Here is a 22,031-nt window from a genome sequence, read left to right as displayed (position 1 = left end):
GGAACAACAGTTGTCCAAAGAAGTTTCAGGGAAAGCAAGAAGGAAGTGGTTTAATCTCATAAAAACCTTCCGATTTATTGTTGTGGTTGTATTATAACATCAAATAAATCAACGGTGAAATAAAAAGTGGTATCTTAAATATTTATAAGCCGACAGATCACATGGTTTGGATACGTGTACCTGTTTTGCATTTTTGTTGGCCTTCATTTTGCTCTTATTTCTTTTTTATTCCTAAGTTTTATCTCTCTGTTTCTTCTAAATGTACCTCCCTTTTAGAGACTGTGTACAATATCAGAGTTTAATTTGGAAAATGGAGTGAATTTATGATGTCTGAAGTGGAGGACGCTCTCTATTGCCGCAGTCACTTTGTGATTTAAGCTGACAAGACAGGTGGGATGCTCTGAAAGTCCCCCAAAGTGCCTCTTTTGTCTTGGTCATATTGTACACCACGGGAGGACTATCCATCATAAATTCACCTGGTGTTTTTAGTTCTTCTGTGAACAGGCTTTGAGCTGCATACTGTACTGTATATAGCCTGTATAAGCACAAAACCGAATATGAGAAAGTGCAGCCATGTCTTTTGTTGGATACAGGTCAGGTCTTATCCTTTCAGTGAAGGAGCCTTTGATTAGGCAGAGAGAATCTTGCTGTTGTAAAGACTCCTCTCAATAAAAAAAAGAAAAAGGCACCATTAGATTGTTTATACTAGCAGCTCATTAACAATCCATAATCCACCATTATGCTTAATTTTTAAGCAGCTTCTGGTTGTGGGAAACAGCATCAAGTCTTTCAGAATAAAAGGTCAAACTTTCATAAAATGTCTTTTGTTTTTAAAACTCTGCTCAGACTTCTGTTGCTTTTATTTGTACTGGTAACATTTAAGAATGATACTGGTAGATGGGATTCTAAATATCACACTATAATTTACATCCAAATATTATGTCACATTTGACCTGATCTCACTTTTACATTTAAAATATGCCTTTTGTTAAAGTTGATCCCAAAATGTGTTATTTTATTGCACTACAGACCTCGTAAAGTACGTCTGAAAGGAACAAAGAAAACAAAATGTATATTTAGAAAATATCATATTTTTCCCTTAAAAGTAAAGACTGAGTGAGAGTCAGCTGCCATGGTGGTGGTTTGTGCTTGTTAGTCTGGAATTATTACATTTGGATTTATCACATTATTAAATGTATCTTAAAACTTAATGGACCATCTACCAGAGTCCTCTAAAAAATAAAAATTCACCTTCTCCTTCACATTTATTTATTTGGGCTCTTTCATTTATTGAGATGTGTGTTTTCTGTTGCCGCAAATGACCTTTCCAGCTAAGGAAAGGTGGAATAACATGTTTACTACAGGTAGACACTTTTATTTATACTCACCAGTGACTTCATTAGTACAAGTACAAGGTTGGGTCTGCTTTTGCCATCTGAACTGCTCTAATTCTTTTTGACACAAATTCAAGGTGCTGGAAACAACAGATGTTTGTATGTACTGACATGATAGCATCCTGCAGTTGCTCCTTATTTTTTGGCTGCACATCCATGATGGGAATTTCTAGTCCCCTCAAACTGAATTGAGATCTGAGGACAGTGGAGGCTATTTGATAACAGTTTATTCATTTTTGTGTTCAAGAAACCAGTTTTAGATCATCTGAGTTTTGTGTCATGGTGTGTTATCCTGCTCGAAATAGCCATTAAAAGATGGGTACATTCTGGTCATAAAGGGTTGGATATGGTCAGCAACTGGTTGCTATACTGGTGACCAACTTGTGACTGGTCAGCCTGCTTAAGTAGGCTGTAGAATTAAAACAATGCTCAGTTTATATTAATGGACCCAAAGTATGCCGAGAAAATATTCTCCAAACCATCACACTATGTTGAGTGTTGTTTACACGAAATTCTGAGCCTGGCATCCAAATGTCACAATGAAATCGAGACTCACCAAAACCAGGCGATTTTCTTCCTTTCTTCTGTTGTCCAGTTTTTGTCAGCCTGTGTGAAATGCAACATTGTGTCAGTCTTCTGTTGTTAAAAGAATTTGCTGGCTTTTTTAAAAAATCATTGTTATGCTGATGATATTCAGCTTTATATCACTATCTTTAAATCTCAGTGTGTTTCTAAAGTTTTATCTGTACAGAATTGTTTTAACTGCATAAAATCGCGAATGTCAGATAATTTTTATTCTCAGCAGAATGAGAATAAAACACAGATCTTTAGTTGCATTTCCCAAAAACCTGATGCTGTTCATCAGAACATAGTGTTTCTCCGACTGAAAACGCCACATTCAGATGAACAGATGAACCTGGATGATTGAGCATGAAAGCATCAAGACTTAGTTGTGTTTCTTTCTCATTCATCTCAGTTTGTATTTCAGCAGTAAGTAGTTGCAACATGATCAGATAATTGTGTTAATGAGTGACTAAATGCATGTACCTAATGAAGTGTCTGGCGAGTGTATACAGTAGTTATAATAGTATAATAATAACATTATATTCATCATTCTACACTTAGGCTCATCATGCGTAATTGGGCAAATTTCCAGTTTGAAAATGAATTTTGAAAAGAAAAAACCAAATAAATTAGAAAACAAAAACAAATCAACACAAGAAGTGTACAGTAATACAAAAATATTGACAGCAAAAATATTAACCTATAAAATATGTGTGTATTTAAAACTGAAAACATTGTCAGCCATTATTAGAGAGAACTGTTTTAGAACCCAGGAGCAACACAAGAGAAAGCACAGGGTCCTCTGAGGAACCAAGAGCAAGAGGAACCAAGGTGAGTTTTTGGGAAGGAACCATAATAGTCACAAAGATGGGGTTAAAGAATCTGCCGGTTCAGATAGAGGGGGAGGAGGTGGAGGTGGTCAACAAGTACAAGTACCTCGGGCTGTGGGTGGACAATAAACTGGACTGGTCATGCAACACAGAGCACCTGTATAAAAAAGCCCAAAGCCGACTGTACTTCCTCAGGAGGCTGAGGTCTTTTAACATCTGCAGGAAGCTCCTGAGGATGTTTTACCAGTCGGTGGTTGCTGGAGTACTTTTCTATGCTGTGGTGTGCTGGGGGAGCAGCACAGCAAAGAAGGACTCATCCAGGCTGGAGAAACTGATCAGGAGGGCTAGCTCTGTGGTCGGCATGAAGCTGGACACTCTGGTGACAGTGGCAGAGAAAAGGACATTAAAGAAACTGATGGACATTATGGACAATGCCAGGCATCCTCTGCACACGGCCATTAACAACCAGAAGAGTCTGTTCAGTGACAGGTTGCTTCTCCCCAAGACAAGAACTAACAGACTTAAAAACTCCTTTGTCCCACACGCCATCAAACTGTTTAACTCCTCTCTGGAGGGGAGAGGGAGGGGAAACAGGAGGACAAAGGAGGGAACAACTAAGCTGTAGTGCCTCTTCACCTCACTGTACAATACCTTGTGCAATACTTTTTGTAAATAGTCAACAGTGCAATAGACTCAATACTTGAAATGTGCAATTCACTTGTATTTTTATTTTTTATTCCTATTTATTCTATTTATCCCCTTTGTATATTTTATTTATATTTGTCTCTGTATTTATATGTGTGTGTGTGTGTGTGTGTGTGTGTGTATATATATATATTTAGATAACAATTCTGTAACTGTAACTTCGGTCGTTGCTGTGCTTTTTTTGGAAGTCGAATTTCCCAGAGGAACCCACCCGAGGGATTAATAAAGTTCTATCTTATCTCTCTTATCTCTTAAAATATACTGAACTTTAACTATAATTTAGTTTTTTCTGCTCATTAAAGCAAAATCCATCTTGGTGGAAGTCACCATGGGTTCATGTGATTCTTTTTTTTCCCAGATTTACTGGTTAGTAGCCACACTGCTTTATCCGCAGGGTCTCTAAGATGTGGGAGAGCTGTTCAGTCTGTTCATTAAAAGCTCCCAAGAGAGACGTCTTCCTGTCGTGGTATTGACACCACTTCAGGCCTATAAGAGTGTAGATAATTCAGAGAGGAGATGTTAGCTCATTAACAGAGCTTGTGGTTGAACTGTAGATGGTTGCAGCTGGGGAAAGAGAAAACCCCGTCCTCCTCTCAGTGATCGTTGATTGCTGGTTACCCGGAGTCATCAGTACTAGTGGTTAACCATTCATGAAATGTTATATAAAATGTCATTGTTCCACTAATGCTTTAATTGTGTGAATGAACACTAGGCTTTCTGCACACTGAATAATGTATTTATGAGTGTGCATTAATAATGAATAACATGCATAATTCATAGCTACAATAGTTCAAACTTTTTAACAGCACAGCAACATTTTAAGCAATGAAAACCAGGCAGCCAGTGTTTTGTCATCTCATTATCTCCCACTGTTACAGACTTTGGGAAAGGTGTACCGACAAACCTGCTTTTACAGGCACCGTGGGCGCTGACCTGGAGTCAGGGCTCTTGACATGATGCAAATGGTATGCAGGAATCAAAGAGCAAAAGTACCAGTCCACCCACTGTGTTGCATCTGCTCCACCAAGGTAAGAAAAGAGAGGTTGGTCAACCACTTGAACTGACCTGTATGTTATGTAGAAATATGTGGAGAAGGTTTTGAATAGAACTCGGTGGGAAAACATAGATTTGGTCTGTTAAAGAAATTCATATCATGAAAATAATGAAATTGTTTGTGTTAGGTATGAGGTGTCTGCTGAGAATTGGGATTGACCGGATTTGAGGAATTTTAAAACTTTAAAAGAAAATGGATCAATTAAATTTTAGCCTGTGACCCCACTTCTAACTACTTTTGACTCTGCCTGCTCTGGCTGAAGAACTATTACATCATTAAAATGTTGCCAACAGGTTTTTGTTAGCTCCCTTATTTGTTGAGGGAGTTTCGCTTCAGTGAGAAAATATGTGTTCTGTTTTCTTTTTAATTGAGAAATCTCAGGCCTCCCAAGACACCTTTGGTTTAATGGTATTTAATAGGAATAGAACATTTGGCTTTCCTGAATGTGAAAAAATATAAACTTAGGCTTGTATTGCAGCTCCATTACTGCCCGAGTTTTTTCCTGGCTCAGATGGAGTGTTTCGGGGGTGACTCACTGAAGTGAGCAGGATTAGTCTGCATACAGTAAAAGCTACATGATTTAAGCCTCCATCATTTAATAGAGGTTTATGTATTGTTCCTGTTATTTCTGACTAATGTCTACACTTACTTCTATTAGGTACGCTTATTAGATAAATAACTGCTTGTTAATGCAAATAATTAATCAGCAAACCCTGATTGCAACAGTAACTCAAATAATAAAAAAAATGATACTTGTTACAATCAAGATATATAAAATAGGATCTCTGAAAGTGTGACAAAGACCTTGAAGCAGAAGACCACACCCGGTGCCTATCTGGAAACTAAACTTGCAGTTCTCATACGCTAATGCTTGAAGTGTGTCAGATTCATGCAACTTCTTATTTTGCATCTAGCAGATCAGGCTGTATGTCTCGCTCTGCATGTCTAAACTCCCTCCGGTGACCGCAACAACTTTCGACTGACTCGAAGGCTGTTTATGAATGTAGTGATTTGTTCAATTTCTGTTTGGCAGAGTGGTGCTTTCTGGTAGCCTTGAGTGGTCTTTCTTCCATCTATACAAAAACTGCAGCCCACATATCTTTGCAGTAGGTTCCTGTATTACTAACCCCTGGTCTGTATGTGAATGCATGGTCTACTTCACTTCATGTACTTTTTGCCACAGCAGATACAATTTCTAAAATATAACTGTAATGAGAGAGAGCCAAGTGCAACCACTAAAAAAATCATAAAAGTACATTTGTGCACTTAGCATGTATACATTATGCTTATTCTGATTAGCTCTACCTGATGTTTTCTATTTTTGGTCTATCAGTCTTAACACATCTGTTGAAGTAACACAGGTAAAATAGGTATTCAGTAACACAATAAAAAAGAAATACATCATGCCACTAGAGAACGTTCCCATTCAATAATAAAGCCCAGAAAAGCATCAATCCATACAGCAATATCCAAACTGTACCTACTGCTCTTTTTTCCCAGCTTCTGTCCATGCATGGAATGGAAGCATGGAGAAGTTTTAACTTGCTCGCTGGGCTCAAATATTATCTTCATGCTTCCATTTCCTGTGTAAATGTATGTAATAAGGTGATCCACTAGTGTCCGGAGGCGATCATAGCACAACAATACCAAAGCACATCTGTCATGAAATCCATGGATGTGGTCCTGCCAGAGTTCCCCGGTGAATTTCTATAAGCCCCTGCAAGCTTCGTCCCATTTCAGCTGAGCAAACCACAAGAGATGAAGGGGGCAGAGGGCGCTGCTAGATGTGCTCCAACTGCCAATGGGAAATGTCAGTCCCTCTCACAGACAAGGAATAACAAATAGCCTCTTGAGTGTCTTGACAAGCGATGGCGGCTGCAGCAAACTTACCCCACCCCCATCCATAGGGAATTATGCGTGACGTGAGAAAGAGCCTCCTGCTACCTGAGAAATGTCTCATCTAGTGCTTGAAGACATTTTGACAAGAGTATATTACATATTTCATTGCATCTCTCAGGTAATTCAGTCAACATCAAGAGTCATAAACAGGAAAGGTGTTACATTATTTACTTTCAGTCTGACATCTCAACATCCCACTTATTATTTACATCACTCTACGCTGTCAGGGGCAGGAATAATTGTCCTCCTTTAATTCCATATTTTACATTTTAGTCTGAAATCCCTACAAATATGCTGTACTTCTGGGTTTTCACTCAGAACTGTCCAATTTATTAGCTTTTTTTATAGGTGCTAAATGTCACCCGAAGTCATTTCCTGCAACAGTAAACACTTTCTTAGCTTTTAGAAGTGTTTACAGCATCGCACAGCAGGTTTGTGCATGTTAAAGGAAATCTTCAGCGATGGCAGCTTGAGCTGGAGCATTTTGGTGACACAGAAATTACTGTGATTTTACACTTCAAACCACTCTGAAGGCACGATCCTTTTTCAGTATTTGTCACAGTGACATTTTAAAAATCCATTAATTAGTACAGTGCAAGGCCTTAATTTGTACACTGAGATACCATAGTAGAATTTAACACTACTTTTTAAAGTAATCTAACACTGTTGAGGAAGTGCTGTCATGTTAATAAAGCTGTATATCTAAAAATAATACATTTCCCGCTTCACATCGAGACCTTTGCTCTTATTTACTTCCGTTCATATTATGTATCATCTCATATTTAAAGAAAGAAGGTAATCAAACTAAGCATTTTATTAGCTGTGCCTTAAATCATCAACTTTATTTATTAAGATTTAAACTGAAGCTGTCAACTAATGGGAATTCCTTTTCAAGGTCAAAGAAGAAAAGGAACAGCTGATTAACTGAACACTAACGATGGCTGCAGTCTGGTAAGCCTTTTGCAGGTGCTGTGCATACTTAGCATTTTAAATGAATTAATGGAACTCATGCTGGTGATTGGATGAATGTATTGGTGAGGTTATTTTTCATTGTGTGTTGCTTGCTGAGCCTTTTCACTCAGGCAGTTCTGGGCAGTAAAAACTGTTGTTCCCACATGCTTGGGCAACATGGTGGAACAGTGATTACTACTTCAACCAGAAGATTCAGGTTTTATTCTATTGGTTAGAGGAGCATGCAGCGGTACTAACAAAGATTTTTACTTTTATTTTATTTTTTCAGTGGCTGAATCAACTTCAAAAGTCTCGGATTTCCTCCAGTTCTTGTGAATGTGATGGCAATGACAGGATCTGAGCAATCACAAATAATGGTAAGTGTACTGACTTATAATATTAGAAAGTATTAGGATAAATGCATAATACAGGCTAAAAGTAAGACAACTGCTACAGAGAAATCAGCAGCATGAGTGTGTATGGGAAGAAAGCGTGTGCACTTTAAGCGCTTTTGGTCAGTAAAACTGGCCAAGATCTAGAACTGGCAATAAGCTGAGAGTGAAGAAGTGACTTGGATGAGCGAAGAAACATTTCTGCCACTGAAAATACTACGTCCAGATGAACAGGATCAACTTGTTGGAATGGCCAAGAATCAGAGTAATAATAAAGTCTAGTCTATTTGAAGGCACAAAAGAAATGGCAAAATGTAGATTGTGTGAGTTAACAGACTGATCAATATCACAAATCTATTATTAAGACATGGGAGATTCGGATGGATTATAATCGAGTATTTCATTAAGATTTTTCGATCTTTCAGCTGCAGCATCTGTGGTTTTAAACAATCTATAGCAAGTAAAGATGAAATATAAAAACAGAATTCAAATGTAGGCTTGGTCTATATGCAAATTTGATACAATGTCAACAACTCAGGTTGTATCGAATTTGAAAACACATAATTCAAAAACACATAAATATGCCTGACACCCTTAAACGAAGCAGCATCTGGCTGCAGTTTAAAGACTTTTTTTGTCTCAGTCTTGGTCTCGCCTCGACTTTGTCTTGGTCTTGACTCAGTCTGTCTTGGTCTTGGTCTCAATACCCTCTGGTCTTGGTATTGTCTTGGTCTTGTAGTTCCTCCTGAACTACAATCTAGAATTAGTCAAACTTCTGGAACATTTCTAAGCAGCCAGCTATAGTCAGCTGAACGGAAGACAATTGTTTATGCATTTGTGTCATCACGCCTAGATTACTGTAATGCTCTATATACCAGTGTAGTTAGATCGTCTCTTATGTTTCCAAGCTATAAAAATATGCTGGTGCAAGACCCATACACATGATACTAAGCACGCTCACATTACTCCTTTTCTTTTAGTAGATTTTGGAATTGGTTTTAAAATTATTGTACTTAAATATAGAGCACTAAATGGAAAAGTTTCAGACTATTTATCTCCTCTGATTTGGTTGTTCCTCATGCAAGAGTGAGAACTGGGGATGCAGAGCCTTTCAGTCAGTGGCACCAACAGTTTCCCACTCCAGCACTCGCTTAGCTGACTCATTTAAAAATCAGTTAAATTGATTGTTAGATTGTTGCTGATGTTAACTGTTTTCAGGTTTATTATATTCTGTATTGTTCTGTATTTTAACTTTTTTTTGTATTGCTACTAACTGAATTTAAATTCTCTATTAATTGCATTGTAATTATTCCTACATTTTTATCTTTTGATTATACAGCACCTTGTGACTACTGTGTAAAAACACTATCAAAAATAACTTTACTTATTGCTTTCTTACTTAATTGGTGGTATTACTATCAGCCTCAGCTGTTAGTTACATTCCTGTAAAAGACTTGATATGTGTGTGCAGAAATGCATTTACATCACATGAGTAGAAGGAGGATATGCTGCCAGATGTCAGCTAAACATAATTTCTGTAATTTTTACTGTAGAAGATTTTAATTATGTGTAATAGTAATTGTTGTTTAGTTGTCATATATTTAAACAGCTCTATTTGGGATGAATAGAAATACTTGTGTTAGCCTTTTCATGGGCTGTCAACTTGTCCAAAGGGCGCTCCACTACTTGCCCAATGTCAGCTGTGTTCCAGTCCCACTGAACCCTGGTTGAATAAGTGATTAAGAAAATGGATGGATGAAGGTTTTATTCTGACACATCATATTTTTGTTTTTTTTCCTGCCTAAATTTTCTCCAATCACATCCAGGCCAAACTGTGTGCTAATTATATTATAAATGACTTTTCTAAATTGCAATTGACAGTAGATTAATTAAAATTAAACCACTAGATGTCAATATTGTTTAGTTTTTTAATGTGCATAATTCCCTGGGATTGGAACTTTACTCAGTTTTAATGAATATTGTTTATTAATTTGAATTGTTTGCAGCATTATGTGACAGTCGCACTGGAATACCCAGGGCCATTTCATTCAAATAAAGCCAGCTGCCACAATGCAGAAGGTCAAGTTACAGAGTGACCAGAATTGAAAGATTCTCTGCATGAGCTGCCCGAGGATAGCTACAGCAACATGTCTCTACCGTCAGTATTTTGATGTGTGTGATGAGTGCGCACATGTCTTTTTTTTGAGTCAGTTGTTGGAGCTCAGTAACCTTGCCTTTTCTTGGTGTAGCCCTCTATTTGGCCGGTGACAGCGGTTATCACTGAACACTAAATACAGGGAGTGCAGAATTATTAAGCAAATGAGTATTTTGTCCACATCATCCTCTTCATGCATGTTGTCTTACTCCAAGCTGTATAGGCTCGAAAGCCTACTACCAATTAAGCATATTAGGTGATGTGCATCTCTGTAATGAGAAGGGGTGTGGTCTAATGACATCAACACCCTATATCAGGTGTGCAGAATTATTAGGCAACGTCCTTTCCTTTGGCAAAATGGGTCAAAAGAAGGACTTGGCAGGCTCAGAAAAGTCAAAAATAGTGAGATATCTTGCAGAGGGATGCAGCAGTCTCAAAATTGCAAAGCTTCTGAAGCGTGATCATCGAACAATCAAGCGTTTCATTCAAAATAGTCAACAGGGTCGCAAGAAGCGTGTGAAAAAACCAAGGCGCAAAATAACTGCCCATGAACTGAGAAAAGTCAAGCGTGCAGCTGCCAAGATGCCACTTGCCACCAGTTTGGCCATATTTCAGAGCTGCAACATCACTGGAGTGCCCAAAAGCACAAGGTGTGCAATACTCAGAGACATGGCCAAGGTAAGAAAGGCTGAAAGACGACCACCACTGAACAAGACACACAAGCTGAAACGTCAAGACTGGGCCAAGAAATATCTCAAGACTGGTTTTTCTAAGGTTTTATGGACTGATGAAATGAGAGTGAGTCTTGATGGGCCAGATGGATGGGCCCGTGGCTGGATTGGTAAAGGGCAGAGAGCTCCAGTCCGACTCAGACGCCAGCAAGGTGGAGGTGGAGTACTGGTTTGGGCTGGTATCATCAAAGATGAGCTTGTGGGGCCTTTTTGGGTCGAGGATGGAGTCAAGCTCAACTCCCAGTCCTACTGCCAGTTTCTGGAAGACACCTTCTTCAAGCAGTGGTACAGGAAGAAGTCTGCATCCTTCAAGAAAAACATGATTTCCATGCAGGACAATGCTCCATCACACGCGTCCAAGTACTCCACAGCGTGGCTGGCAAGAAAGGGTATAAAAGAAGACAAACTAATGACATGGCCTCCTTGTTCACCTGATCTGAACCCCATTGAGAACCTGTGGTCCATCATCAAATGTGAGATTTACAAGGAGGGAAAACAGTACACCTCTCTGAACAGTGTCTGGGAGGCTGTGGTTGCTGCTGCACGCAATGTTGATGCTGAACAGATCAAAACACTGACAGAATCCATGGATGGCAGGCATTTGAGTGTCCTTGCAAAGAAAGGTGGCTATATTGGTCGCTGATTTATTTTTGTTTTGTTTTTGAATGTCAGAAATGTGAATGTGGAGATGTAATATTGGTTTCACTGGTAAAAATAAATAATGTAAATGGGTATATATTTGTTTTTTGTTAAGTTGCCTAATAATTATGCACAGTAATAGTCACCTGCACACACAGATATCCCCCTAAAATAGCTAAAACCAAAAACAAACTAAAAACTACTTCCAAAAACATTCAGCTTTGATATTAATGAGTTTTTTGGGTTCATTGAGAACATGGTTGTTGTTCAATAATAAAATTATTCCTCAAAAATACAACTTGCCTAATAATTCTGCACTCCATGTATGGCTGTGATCCTCAGAGCCTTCTAGTAATGCTGAAAAATATTTTACATATCCTCTTTGCTGTTGTTGCTTGAAATAACTGCATTAAAATCAAGCTAGCTTGAAAGCAATTTGTAGTAGGTTAACTGCCGACAAGGCCTAATCAGCCGCTCAGCTGGTAATGTCATCATTAATCCAAGCAGAGAATTATATAGTTAGTCACATATAGTGGCCTTGTGGTTCCACTCCAACTTAAGTCGGAGTTTTTGGTTGTAGTCATCATAAAACATGTAGCAAACAACATCATGAATGTGAATGTATGAAGTAGAAAACAACTAAACAAGTCTAGCCATACATATAAAGAGTATCAGCCAATGGAGACTGTTAATAATAGCTGGGAGATATGTCTTCACACCAGTGGAGGAAATAGCACACACTTATCACCACACATGCAACCCATGTTTTGGACCACTATTGACCCATTCATCCATCCATCCATCCATCCATCCATCCAATCATTGTCTTCTACTTATCAACTAATACTACTTAATTCAAAAAAGCTAATCTAACAACAACAACTAAACAGTTAGTTGAGCGCAGTCTAATGGGTAAATTTAAAGACTGTGCAAGTGTTTAAATTTGAGGGCTATTTTAAACTGTCAGTCAGAGTCTTGAATAACCCAGTTGTAGTTTCTTTTTTTGACAACCTATCATTAGCAATGCTAGTCCCAGCACCCTTCTTCCTATGCAGGTTCATGTCCACATGCCTGGCTATGTAACAGTTTGCTCTGACAAAGGCTAAATACAATCGTTCATTACTGCTGTAATCTGTCTTACTTTCCACTTTGTCTTTGTGTTCAACTTTCCATCACACAGAGAGAGAGAACGCTGCAGGGGTGCGGGCGTGTGCCAGCACTGCAGCCCTGCCTAATGGAGGATGGCTGCAACACATTTTAGTGAGTTAATGTTTAAACATCTAATCAACTAGTCATGCACATCCTTAATAAATGTATATAATAAATATATATAAAATAAACTACAAAATATACATTAGAAGAAGAGAAGGAAAATGAGTTAACTATAATACAAAAATAGAAATAATTAGTCCAAACCACTGTAATATCACACATTAAATATAGTAAGGAACCTCCATCAAAAGTACATCAACAAGTCCTTGTTCATGCCCCAAGGATTTTTCAAAAGTAAATAATCTAAAAAACAGACTTTATCATCTTTTGATTCCTGCAAAGAGACAGAAATGTTTGATGTTTCTTTTTAAAATGTCTTTCTGCAGCCATGACTGTGCATAGAATTTTGTTCATTTAAAAGGAATGGGTCAGGGATGAATGAATAATGCATGAAGACATGTACATTTGGACAGATGATGGGACTGCATTAAAGGTCTCGGGGTCACCAAAATGAATATATTCATTATGTCAAATTCATGTTTGTCTTATCCCAATTAGTGCAGATACCTGGGTGAAATGCACACAGAGAGACGAATGAGGGCAAAAGACTTGTTTTCTTGTTAAAGGAAAAGAGAATTTTCAGTTCCAGTGCTTTGTCAGGCTAATGGGAAAATAACAATAGAGTGGAAATTAAGCAGAAAATGCTGATATGACTTTTACTTTGTTATTTTTGTCAGATAATGGATTTATTCTATTGCACCTGCAGGCGACTTTTACTTTGACATATTTAAAGGACAGACTAGTTCACCATTTCTTCACTCCTCTCAAGAACACTCGCTCGTTAGTTTAGTATAAAAGTTTAGGTGTAGTGTACAAAGTGCACTATACTGAATTTATTGAAATTTGCCCTCAAGCCAAAGTTACACAAGAGAATTTTGTGTATACAAGTTGTTTCTGAAGAGAAACATAATACTGAAACCACATGCACACAAGGTTACATTAAAATGAAAGAGTCTGAGCTCACCAAGCTTATTATACAAGCTTAAAAAAAAGTAAGACTAATTAGTCTGCACTGCATTGCAAAACCAGTGCAGTTTCTTTAATTTGCTTTCTGCATACCCCGAACATTTAACTCTTGTTTCAGTCTTAACATGATGTATGTAGACATGAAATTCATATTTAAGAGCTTCTTTTGATTTATTTATTTTTATAATGAATGCTTGAAAAACGAGTGCTCAAAGTTAAAGTTAAATGTTGCAATTAACAATTTGGGCTTGTGGTGGCAGTGTTATCTCATTTTGACAGTTCCCAAACCAAAACTTTTATATTGTGGAAACGCTAACTGCCAGGCAAAGTCACAATACTGATGTCAGCTACATACACTTTGAACTCTGTGTAGTTCAAACACTGCAACTGCGTTGTACTGACATGGAAGCTTGCTCTACAAAAGTTGGTTAGCTAGCTGCCTGGCTGACTAGCTAAGGTGGCCATAGTCATAGTGAAAACTTACTGGTGTAAAATACTGTGTCCTAAGAGTAAAGCAAAAAAACAAAACAAAAACAAATTAGTAGCATGCAGGTGGAAAGAGGAGGATGGGTTGAAGGTCTGTGCGATCTTGTAGTCTGATTTGTTTGTTGATCCCTTCAACTTGCCACAGGAGAACAGGGACAGAAGACAGAGAAGGGAGGAGTGCAAATAAATGTACAGAGACTCAGTGAACTGCATCAGTATGTATTTGTGTGTGTGTGTATATGAACTATAATATGTGTATGTGTGATAAATGCCACACAGAAGAACTGCCATCTCACTTGCTCTTACAGACAGGATGGGCCGCTTGTGTCATCCAGGAAAACAAACAGCTTGTAGAAATATTTCTTGAAGGCAGAACTGTCAGGTGTCAGAAATTCTTTCAGTAAAAACCTCATTCGGCTGAGATCCAGTTTTTACGTTTTCCAATTTGAATGTTCAAGAAAGAGTGTCCTGATGCATTAAAAATAACAAGCCCTGTTTTCATAATCTTAATCAATAGCCTAATTCTTAATCAGCAGCTGCTGATATATAGGTTTGATGGAAACTAAATTTCTTAATAATTCGATATTAAATCCATTACTCATTTTGGTTGTGTTTAATTTCTGCTTCCTGACACACAAAAGATTTCCACAAGGTTCTATGACCAATATTCCTCTTTATACCTGCTTCCCTGATGCAGTATTGCTAAAAAAACACCCCAGAATATATTTCCATTGCTATACAGATGATGCTCAGTAATATTTATCTATGAAGCAAGATACAAATCAATTAGATAAACTACAGAAATGTCTTAAAGCCATTCCTAAATGACCTAAAATGTTCTACCTCTAAATTCTGACAAAAGTGAGGTAATTGGATCAGAAACTAACTAGATAGACACTCTGAATGGCTTTGCTTTTAGCATTAGTGTGTGGAAACCTGAAGCTACTTTTCAAACAAACACTCTGTTTTAGAGTGATGCTGAAAAATTAGTTCATCAGTTTGCTACTTCTATGTTAGGATATTGTAATTCCTTATTAACAGACTGTCCTAAGATTTCACATCACAGAGTACTAACAGGGACTAGAAAGAGACATCATATTCTATATCACTGTCTCTTCACTGGCTCCCTGCTAAATTTGAAACTAATTTTTAAGCCCTTCTCAAGGAAGCCTTACCTTTAAGACCTCATAGTTTTCAAGAGTTTCAGATTATTCAATTAACTGGCCAAAATCTACAGTTCTCCCCATTAACTGCTCCTTCCATAATTCTTCCTCTGCCCCACTGCAATCCGGAAATATTAAATATTTAGGTATTAATGTTTCTCCTAAGCTTTCAGACTTAACTAAACTAAACCACATCCCACTTCTAAAGAAAGTAGAAGGCGATCTGACTAGATGGAAATCTTTACCCATATCACTCATGGGAAGGGTCGCCACTATAAAAATGATGATCTTGCCAAAAATAAATTACTTATTTTTGATGATCCCTAACAAACCATCACAAGATTGGTTCAGATCTCTGGATTCATATATTTCCAAATTCCTTTGGAAAGATAAACCCCCGCGTATTAGCTTAAAAACGCTACAAAGAACCAAGGATAGAGGAGGATTAGATCTGCCTAATTTTCACCAATACTTCTTAGCCAACAGGCTTCAGTTCATCTCAGAATGGTTAAAACATACCTTCTTAGTTGAGCCCTGGCTAGATGTTGAACAGGCACTATGCAAGGATCTAGAGATTTCAGACCTACCATTTATTAGCTCAAACATCAAAAGACATGAATGCTTTAAAAGTATCAACATCAGCTTTTCTCTGACAGCATGGTGGGAGTTTCTAAAAATAACGGAGTCTTCATTAATCCCATGCAAACGTACACCTATCTGGAATAACCCTGACATATTACAAAACAATAATATGATTAATTTCCCAGAATGGAGTTGTAAAGGAATTAAATACTTAGAACATATATTAGAGGGAACAGAATTTATTCCATTTGACAGACTAGTTGAACAATATGGGATCAACAAGACAAGGTTTTTAGAATATCAACAAATTAAATCCATAGTAAAAAAGAAATTTAACCTCAGTCAAGTTGAATTACAAACACCACTAAGTGCGGCACATTTTCTTACTCTTAAATCCCCCAAATTATTATCTAAAATATACAGAACACTTTCTAAATTAGATGAATCAATATCCCTTCCTACTGCAAAGTGGGAAGCAGATTTATCAGTCAACCTAGACCAAAACTTCTGGTCTCAGATTTGCTTAAAAACTTTTAAATTAATTAAAAATCCCAGTCTGCAATTAATACAGTACAAAATACTTCATAGAGTGCACTATACAGGTCATCGGATGTTCAAGATGGGCTTTACATCTTCCAACAACTGCTCACACTGTCAAGGCAATACACCAGACAATTACATCCACGCTCTTTGGTTCTGTCCACCAGTGCAAAAGTTTTGGCGCGAGATATGTGAAGACTTATCAAAGTGTCTGAAATGTAACATTCCAACTTCCCCCTTAGTGTGTCTACTGGGCAGCTTAGATAATGTCACTTCAGAAAAGAATATAGCCCATATGATCTTCACTGCCCTATGCATAGCCAAGAAAACAGTCCTCATGAACTGGAAAAATAAAAATAATCTTAATTCTAACCAATATAGAAATTATCTATTAGATTACATTAGTCTTGACACAGCCTCTGCCACCACATTAGATCAATTGCTCTGGGCCCCTTTTATCAGCTCCATCACCTAGTGGGGGTGGGGGGTCATAGTTTGGTCCCGCCTTCACTGTTGTGATTGGTGAGGGGGTAGGGACAGGCTTAGGGCGTCGGGGGGTTCCCCGGAGGCATCTTCCTTGGGGGGCTCAACCCGGGGTAGCGGTCACGTCCGGTTGAGGGCTCTGTTGGCTCTCAGGTGACTGTTTCCTCGCGGCTGCGTGCAGCGGGGCTAGGGGAGGGTCTGTGCTGACGGACGTGGGTTACTGACCTGGCAACCTGGCTGCCCCTGGGTGGGTCCGGGATGGGCGTGAGGTTCTGGGGGCGCTCCGTCTCTGGGCTGGGGCCCGGGCCGGGCCTCGGGGGCTTGGGTCCTGGTTGGTGTGTTGCCGGGGTTGTGGGTGGGTGGGTGCATGGGGGCCCGGCCCTGGAGCAGGGTGCCGCCGGTGCGTCGAGCCGCCTGGGGGGCTCTTCAACTGGTGGGGGGGGATGGTCACATCTTGCAGGAGCTTTCTTCTCTTCAGGAACTCTCTGCAGGAGGGGGAGATACAGGAGAGGTGGAGGAAGATCTCAGCCTGGGCGTTTACCGTCTTATGTAGTCTGGAAGATGTGTGGATGGTGGGGTGGGTGCAGTTTTCTCTGTGGTGGGGTTGGGTGGACTGTCCAGGGCTCTGTGGAGCCGGAGGGCGCTACTGCACTGGGCCCCGGTCTGATGGGCCTGGGCCCCCCTTCCCTGGCGGGTCGTGAAGGGTGGGAGTGCCTACTGGGGTCAGCGGGGGAGCTGGCCCCAGGGAGGGGTTACCTGCCCCTCCCTTCCTTCCCTCCCCATCTCCAGCTGCCTCCCTCTTCCCGCTCCTCCACAACCACCCACACATGCAGGGCCTTGGAGTGGGGGTATGTCACCAGGGTGCAGAGGAGGCTACCCCCCCCCCCCACCCGTCCCCTTCTGGCTGCCTCTGCCTCAATTTTATCCCACAACTTAGACATTCACATTATTCACACTCTCATTACACATACATATAGGATCTTGGGGGTGGGCACAATCACGGAGTCCAAATTACCATCAGGGTGTATACCTCACCCCTGACGTCGTTGCCCACCTCTCAATTTTAAATACACTTAGTCATTGAGGGCTAGCAGGAGGGACTATGCGCTTACCTGCTGCTCCTTGGCAGGTAGCTCCATGCCCTCCTGGGTTTTAATTGCACCTTAGAACACATATGCATCAACACTACAATGAGCGGGTGGAGGGAGGTTTGGAGTCTTCTCCCACCCCCATTCTCTGCGGCCTGCTGGAGCGGGAGGGCTAGTAGAAGGAGTTGGCCGTCCGACTGCGGTCTGGGGTGTGGGGCCTCCCTGCTGCTGCGGAGTCGGGGTGGTCTGCCTCTCCCCACCGCAGGGAAAAGGGTAACACCACCTGGGTCTGGGTGCAATTCCCCCTCCAGGGGCAAGGGTACCTAGACCCGGTTTGTAGAGTACGCTTGGGGAGTGTGATTGTGTGTACAGCGTCTCTTTATGTCTGTCTCCACGTTGGTTGAGTGTGGAGTAAGTGCATATGAGAGCATGAGGGTGGGAATGGATGTTTGTGTCTGTGTGTGCCTGTATGTCTGTGTCTATATGTCAGGTTGGGTATCAGACGCCACCTCTCTGGGGACACCTCAGGCCCTCCAAGGTTTGGAGGCCTATCTCCACCCACCACCACTTCCCCTGCCGGTGGCGGACTCCCTCAGGTGTCGGTGTGTTGGTGGTTCTTTGTGTCTGGGGGTGGGCGTCCGGGTTCACACCGGCTCACTCCTTGGCGGCCGCTTGTCGGGGCCTGGGGCCTGGGGCTCGCTCGGGCCCCTTTGGAGGTGGGGTGCCCCCGGCCTCTCGGCCTGGGGCTCGGTCACTCAGGCACAGCTGGGGGCCGGCGGAGCTCACGGGCGCGTCACTGCAACTCCCCCTGACTTCTGCTCCGCGGCTGCTGGGCGAGCCCTCATCTGGGACTCTCCTCAGCTCTTACTGGAACAGTGGCGCGGCTGCCCCTCTGTTGGTCTTCCATGGTCTCTTGTGTTCTGGGGGCCTCTGGATGTCTGGAGTTCTGATCTCCTCCATACCCACTTCACACCCTGGAGGACGGGGCTGTGGCCCCCCCACACTCCCTAGCAGATCATTACATGGAGAAACCTTTGGAATGCAAGCGCGCTGATCCACAGAGGTATGCACACATGGGTATTCACAGACGCGGACTAAAGCTTTCTTGGCTGCTGCCTCAAAGCACACTGTGCGCTGTCTATCTTGCGTGCTGCACAATATCGTTTATTATTTAGTAAATATTGATATCTATGACCAGCTAGTTTATTGTGATGGTGCTTTGTTTTCTCTATTATTATGTTGCTCTTTGTTGTTTGCTGTCTCCTCTGTTTGTTTTTTTTGTTTGTTTTTTTTTTTTTCTCCATACAGGTGACCCAGGAGTTCTTTTTTTTTTTTTTCTCTCTCTTCCCCCCCCTTCTCACCGTCTCTTCTCCCCTTTGGTTTTCTTTCTTTCTCTCCCCCTCTTTCTCTCATTCATTCCCCCTGTCCTATTTATTAAAAAAAAAAAAAAAAAAAAAAAAAAAATGACAAAGGATGAACTGAAGCTCTGCCATCACGTAATGTCGCATACTGCTGTTTCTGATGTCATTTAAGAAAAAAAAAAAAAAAAGAAGACCTCATAGTACCATATTATCCTAATAGAGAACTCAGCCATCAGACTTCAGGCCTACTGGTGGTTCCAAAGATTTCAAGCCCCTCTCCTTTTGCACCACCTCCTAGTTTGGGTTTAGGACACAGACTCTCTCTACTTTGAAAATTTGAAAACAACCTTAATTTTTGATAAGACTGCATCTAGTGAACCTGAACAATCTGCTAGTTCCCAAAGTGCAGTGAACATTACTTTTTTCATTTAGCTATTTTCATTATAATTGTGTTTATATGCTGCTATTGAATGCCATTAACTTTTATCTCCTCTCTTGTGTATTTTGTGCTCATTTGTTTTTTTTTGTTTTTTTTTTAACTCTGTAGGTTCTCTTTTTTTCTATCTTTTCCCAGTATCCCCCCAACAAGTCACAGCCGTTGACTGCCGTTTCCTGAGCCTCGTTATGCCAGAAGTCTCTTCCTGTTCCCACCATTGCCTAGTGCTATTCTTAGGGAAATGTCTAATTGCTGGATTTCTCTCTTTAAGGCTGAAGGGGTTTAATTTGCAATATAAAGTGCCTCGAGAGCACTTGTGGTGAACTCATACACTATAAATGAAACAGGGAAATTTGATAGACAGGTGATAGGTATATTATTTTGTTCTGTTTTATTTTGTTCTTTATGTTTATCTTTTGATGTTCTTGTGTGCTAAGGTCAGAGGTGGGAGGTAATGAAGAAAAAATACTTTGTTACTGTACTTAAGTAGAATTGTCGGGTATCTGCGTCTCTGTTGTTTCCTGTTTTACTTTGACAGTCTGTGTCTTATGTCATTGTATTCTGTTTTGCTTCCTCCGTGTCTCGTCATGTCTAATTAGGTTCTGCTGTGTCTCCCTCCTGTTGTGCATTTCCCTCGTTGCCTTGTGTATGTATATATAGCGTGTGTTTCCCCCTGTCCTGCGTCGGATCATCTGTGGTTTCCCCTGTGTTACTTCTGGTCATCAGCCCCGTGTAGCTCCCCCCCCCCCCTGCTTTTCCAGGTTTTTTGCAGTTCTGTTTCCAGTTTCATGTTTAGTCATTTCCAGTTTAGGGTTTTCTTTGTATTCCTCAGTTCCCTGTTTCCCTTGTGTTTTGTAGTGTTTTTGCAATCAACAGTAAAGGCTCACCTTTTGTTAAACATTCACCTCTGCCGTCCGCGCTCCCTCCGTCACCGTGACACTTTAATATTTTTCTTGTAGGTTTCTTTTCTCTGAAACAAACCTGTCCAGGGAGCACCTCGCCCCTTACCCTCTGGCAGGTGGAATAGGTCCCTCCTCTGCAACCCTGAGGATGGATGGATGGATTGTCATGGCATGCCTTAGTTCTGTCTCATGTCTCTCTACCTCTAATTATCCTGATTATCTTAACATGTGTGTGGTTACTTTCTCCTGTGTCTTATTCCCTAAGCAGTTCCCTGTATATAAATAGTTCAGTTTTTCCCTCAGTCCTTGTCGCAGTTAGAGATGGGCAAAGTGAGGTTTTGTGAAACAGTAATTATGATCATCAACATGATTTGGAGAAACCCCCAAACAACAAAGCAAGAAAAAACTGTGAGATTGTTAAAGATGGCAAGCTGTGAATGTAATGTGTTTAAAATGCTAATTTTCCTCTGTTGTATTAACATTTCATTGGTAATTCAGTGAAATGCACTGCAATATAATGTAACTATCACAGTCTGTTTCTCATAAACTCAATTAATACGGTCTCTCACTAGCCGATCAATTAATATATTACTAACTTTACTAAGCTATCACACATTAAATCTCCCTGACACTATCGTCCTGTGACATAAAAACCCCTTTAAGTTTCAAATGTGTTCGGTTGATTTTAAGTTTGGGTAGGCTGACATCATATTAAACCTTATGGATTAAGAATGAGATGTCCACCTTAAAAGCTCACCTTTTTAATTGTAAGACAACCTCTTCCATACTGCATCTGGGTCTTCACCCCTACATTTCACCCAACATCCATACCTGGTGAAAGACATTACATCTCCTTCGAATGATGTTTCCTGGTACTTCGTGTTAACTGTAGTGTATCGTTAAAGAAAAAATCAGAGGCTGTCTAATGCCGGGTGCTTAAATATGCTTAAATATGTTACACATAAAATTTGTACTTCAATAATAATAATATTTTTGTACTTCAAAATATTATTGTTCGCCATATGTGACTGAAAATTCCTTGTGCTTGCTTTCTCTTCAATATGCTTTTTCTTCTTCGTCTGCCCAGCAGCTCATTAGCTGGAAATTCTGTGGGTAGGTCTACTTGTGTCACCAGCCACAAATGGATACAAGTGCCATGTTATAGAGCATCTGACTGTAGATATCAATTTGTAGTAAGGTAAGTCAATAAAACCTGTAGCTCTATATTTTGATAGGTAATTATTAGCATTTTAGACTATTTTCACATTCCTGTTTATGCACGGAACAAATTGCCTCGTGTTTCATCACCTCTGCTGTCAAAAATGAGGCAATTTAATGAAAAAGATCAGAAAAAAATTGCTTTGTACGTGATCCCACACATAAGCATGTGTTAAGTTGCTATTTTAAATTGCTCATTGAAAAACAAATCCATAAGAAC

General features: G+C 40.1%; 1 long non-coding RNA gene across 1 annotated transcript; it reads left to right on the top strand.

Moving 5' to 3' along the window:
- The first annotated feature begins 7,516 nt into the window (after positions 1 to 7,516).
- Positions 7,517 to 21,450, top strand: LOC113011550 (uncharacterized). Its single transcript, XR_003270569.1, has 3 exons — positions 7,517 to 7,774; positions 12,495 to 12,574; positions 20,651 to 21,450. It is a non-coding gene; the product is annotated as an uncharacterized LOC113011550 (long non-coding RNA).
- The last annotated feature ends 581 nt before the right edge of the window (positions 21,451 to 22,031 follow it).

The sequence above is a fragment of the Astatotilapia calliptera genome, chromosome 19, assembly GCF_900246225.1.
Source record: "Astatotilapia calliptera chromosome 19, fAstCal1.2, whole genome shotgun sequence".
Taxonomy (NCBI): Eukaryota; Metazoa; Chordata; class Actinopteri; order Cichliformes; family Cichlidae; genus Astatotilapia; species Astatotilapia calliptera.
The sequence above is the reverse complement of the archived record's forward strand: the minus strand, read 5'-3'. Positions and strand labels throughout refer to the sequence as shown.